Source organism: Meriones unguiculatus, chromosome 17 (assembly GCF_030254825.1).
Source record: "Meriones unguiculatus strain TT.TT164.6M chromosome 17, Bangor_MerUng_6.1, whole genome shotgun sequence".
Taxonomy (NCBI): Eukaryota; Metazoa; Chordata; class Mammalia; order Rodentia; family Muridae; genus Meriones; species Meriones unguiculatus.
Genome location: NC_083364.1, coordinates 12884201 through 12888895, shown reverse-complemented (window position 1 = coordinate 12888895; position 4695 = coordinate 12884201).

The following is a 4695-nucleotide window of genomic DNA, read 5'->3' as shown; positions in this document are numbered from 1 at the left end:
TGAGAAGTAATTTTAGGTATCAGAACTCCATTGATTACTATGTTAAAACTTTGAATTTTTGAAGTCTTGATATCACATTTTTTTTTTTGTTTTGTTTTGGTTGTTCTGTTTGGTTTTTCAAGGCAGCCGTGGCTGCGATATTGAGCTTCTCCCAGGAGGAGGACAGGTCTTGGCTAAAGTGCCCTGTCTTCAGGTCAGAGGTTTGGAACGAGAGCAATCTCAGCATGCAGATGTATGAACAGGTTCTGGCTTACACTGTTGGATCTGGTCTCGGACATCTGCTTTTCAGTTCTCTCGGAAAACCTCACTACACCATGCAAGGAACAGCAGGCACAGGATCTTGAGAAGTATGTTCAAAAAACTCCAAACGTTCTTAAATAAAAACTTTAATGAATAACAACACAAATGTAAGATTTACTGCTAATAAAAAATTAAAGTTTCCTGTATAAAAATAGATTATCATGTAGTTGGCAATATTCACACTAAATATATTAAGTCTATACCAATAGTGGGGCTAAGATGACAGAATATAAATATTAACATGACATATTAAATTTCAGCTTAATATATACAAAGAAAACATCTTAAAAATAGCTTGAGAATATATATATTTATATATATAATATATAAAAGATATTTTTATTTATATATAAATATTTGTTTATTTACATATATATAAATACATATATTTATTTTTTTGAAATAAACAGTTTAGTACAGCCCTCAGGAGGGTGAGGCTTCAAGGAGTCCCGGGTTTACAATGCACATCTAGCATTAGTTACTCCTCTCCCGAGAATAAAATAGGTGTCTTTACTTCCAGGCTGGGAAGTATCTTGAGATGTCCCCGGCGCGTTTCTTACTTCTCCTGGATTGCTCGGGTCCCGTGAACAGCAGCACACTGTGACACTTCTGTGGTAGCACACAGTACCGGAAGCAACCGGAGATTCACTCGGAGACAGGAAACTGGTGGCCTTCCTTTCAGAAATAACTAATGCAAACAAGCAGTTGAGAACGAAAGGCCGAAAATCGCCAGAAGCCATCCACTGCCAGTTAGCTAAAACTTGTGAACAAGAACAGCAAAATTCAATCCAGCATCGACCTCAGTCACAGATAAATCTTGACAGCTGCGTGCTTGTGAGCATGCGCTGTGCAGTCCGGATAGTTTCTAACTTTCAGTGGGCACACGTGTCTTCTGTTGTTGTTGTTTCTGTCCCGACAGGGTTTGTCTGTGCAGCCATGGCTGTCCTGGCCACAGTCTTTACACTCAGAACTTGTTCAAGGCTCTTCCACACCCAGTACCTGCAGTCCTTAGCCTCACCTGGGAAAGAGCTTGGAGCAGCTGCTTCGCAGTGGCCGCCAGGGGGCGCTGCTACAGTAAGCGCTGGTGCAGGATCTCCCACACCATCTTCTTCCTGAACAGAGGCATGTGCTGCTGGGAGAAGGTGATGGGCTGGCCCCTGGAAATGTAATCTGCATATTTACAGGCGAACACGCCGCAGTCACCCCCGTTCAGCTGCTGAGGAATCTCCTCTGCCAACATGCTACATTACATTACATTACTCAGCAGGGCTCAGGTCGCTGTTCCTTCTCGCTTTGCTCTCCTCCCGCAGATAGCAGAAAAGCAGCTCAAGGATGTCGGGTCTCTTCTGTCCCAAGGAGTCCAGGTAGACAATACTCTTCTTTCTTAGGTCTGTGACCACCAGGCTCCAGTGCATGCCCAGGTGAACTGGGACCAGGAGAAGTTCCTTTGCAAAGATGTTTACTGCCCGGGTCCATCTTCTGACTGACCTGTAGCCACCAGACTTTAACTTGGTGTAAAAGAAGGTATTAAATGCGTGAAGTGCCGGGTAGCCTTGACTTTGATTTCTTTCCATGAGAAGATTCATGTAAAAATTGATGACTTTGTCGTTGAGCCACTGGGTGTTCCTTAGGGTCCACAGGTCTCCTCGAGTAATTTGCAGTTTGAAGACACAGCTCAAGAACTCATCTTTTGACCCAGGGCCTAGAACACTGCCGATTTCTTTCTCCATGTCCACTGTGATATCAGGACCACAGTCCAGCCCTCTGCCCTTCTCTTGGTCTTCAAGAGCCTTTTTCTTGACCTCAGGTGTTGACACTTTGCTTTTGGGCATGCCATTGCTGACACTGTCTGTGTAGATTTGAGGTGTTTCCGATTCATGATTCTGCCCTTCAGCACAACCTTTGAGAGTCTTGGAGGTGTCCATGGTGCTTGTGTGAGTGCTGTGAGGGCCAGAGCTCACGGGGACGTCAGGTTGGAGGAGTTCCAACAGCCCTGGGCACTTTTCATTGTGGTTTTTCTGAACTTCTTCCTCCCTGTTGCTGTGGGGGGGCTTGAGACCCTGGCCTCCACCCACAGACTCCTCAGTCACAGCCTCTTCTGGGGGGCCTTTGGCACACTCTGGGGCCATTAGCTGTAATGGACCCTTTTCCTGGGGTGTCCATATTCGGCTCTTGTCAGGCTCTTCATCCCCAAGCTCTGTTTCATGCTGTTCCTGTTTCAGCTTCTTCCAGGACTGGACTGGCTCTTCGGACCACACATCATCCTCTTTGTCTTCTTGGCATTTCCTCTTCTGGCCTTTCTCTGGCTGTTCAGGGCTCATTCTTTTACCCTGCTTGCAAGGCTGCCTTATAGAGGGACTACTTGGATTGTCTTTGCCCAGGTGTTGGCTGCCGGCCGCAACACAGCTTTCTGATGTCCAAGTCAAAGTGCAGGTCAGCTGGGCGTTCTGTGGGAGTTCTTGGGTTGTCCCCTTGATGGCTGAAGGGTCCTTTAGTCAACTGGGAGATGTCTTATCCACACCAGACATGGTGGTTCAAGGTCAGAATCCACAGGGGAAGAGCACAGGTTTCTTTTGGCGCTGGGGTCAATTAGGCCACCAAGACAGAAGGAGGTGGCAGTGTCAAAGGACACTTCTCACATAGCTGATCTTCTCTAATCTTGTCTTTCAGGTGGCATTTCCTCAGTCCCGCTATAGAAAGGTCATTGGAGTTCCGACTCTGCCTTTTGTTTTTCCCTACTGAGGGAGAAGGATCGCTCTAGGGCACAAGGAGCCTCTGTAGAACCTGAAATTGTGGAAATCACAATGAGTGTCAGAGACTTTCAGCCAAAGACAGCAGTCAACACACGTTAGAAGCAAGACTACTGTGTGCCTCCCTCCACTGTCACCAAGGCTCTGGAAGGCCAGTTTCCACAAGCTGGTTATGATGTGGTTTTATGCACCAGGGCAACATTCATTGGTGAATGGAGGCCCTGCCCACTATCCCCAGGTCTAGGGTCTTAAAGCTTGTTTTCATTCCTGGAATTCCTGTTGGAACTCCTGCTGGCTGAAGCAAACCCAAGATCAGTAAGAACTCAGAGGAGCAGAAGTTCAGCACATATAATGAATAAATAAATGTAAAAACCCCCAAGTGCTGGGATTAAAAGCGGCAGCACCACTGCTTGGCTGGAGAGATCTTTTTAGGATGACTCAGCAGATATGGCTCCGTGGTAAAGAGTGATGCTTTTCTAGAAGACCACACTTTGATTCCTAGCCCTGTCTTTGCAGCTTACAATCAGCTGTAACTCCAGTGCCATGGGAGCTGACACACTCTTCTGGCTTTAAGCAGGAAACCCACACACACACTGCTCTTACACATGTGAAAGTAAAACACTCATACACATTAAAAATAAATCTTAAAAAAATAAAACCTAGGATTTGTACTAAGCCAATTTCTCTCTTTTTTTTTTTTTCCAGAGAAACAGTGTACCGGAGAACTAAGTAAAAATCACTGCTAAAATGTACAAAACAAAATTAGAAAAAAAAATGTAATAAATGAAAGATAGTTATCCCTTGTAAAAGCTTTTAGAAATAGTTTGAGAAGCTTCTATGTCCTTAAACCTTGAAAGACGGAGGCCAAACCATGAGTTTAAACCTGCTTGTAGCTGCTTTTCTCACTCCCAAAAATCTAGATACATAACCATATCTCCAGAAAACTCATATAACATGTGATTGATCAGTGGCGAAGCTTTGTAGATTATATTTGATTTGATCGTTGCCAAACAGAACTGAGGACCAATGAGATGGCTCAGCCCGGTTAGCTGCTCCCTGGCAACTCTGACCAGTTCAGGGCAATTCCTGAGTCACACAAGATAAAAAGACAGAACCCAGTCACCCGAATTATTCTCCGACCTCCACATGTGCTGTGGCAAGCCAGCAGTTGCCGCACCCTCAACACAAATAAATAACCGAACTGCAATAAACTCTGAAAGGTGAGTGAAGACAGCGGCCTTTTATCCTAGTGGATCACTGTGGAATGGCTGTGCCTCTCACCCTGCAAATTCAGGCAACCGCCACAAGAGGGCAGAGAGAAACCACAGAGAAGAGCGCGCCTCTCAGCTCTTTCCTGCCTTCCTCTCTTAACCAAAGGAGCTTCTCAGAGCAGAGAACCGCAAGGGCAGAACCAAAGCATGTGGACAACTGGGCACCCCTTGTTTACAAGGCTGGCAGGCTTAGTCAGGGATCTAGAGAGTAACAGAACACACACACACACACGATAGATAGATAGATAGATAGATAGACAGATAGATGAGTTTAGATAGATGACTTACAGGCTGAAGTCCAGCTAGTCCAGAGATGGCTGCCTATCAATGGAAGGTCCAAAAGTCCAGTAGTTTTTCAGTCCATGAGTGTGGAT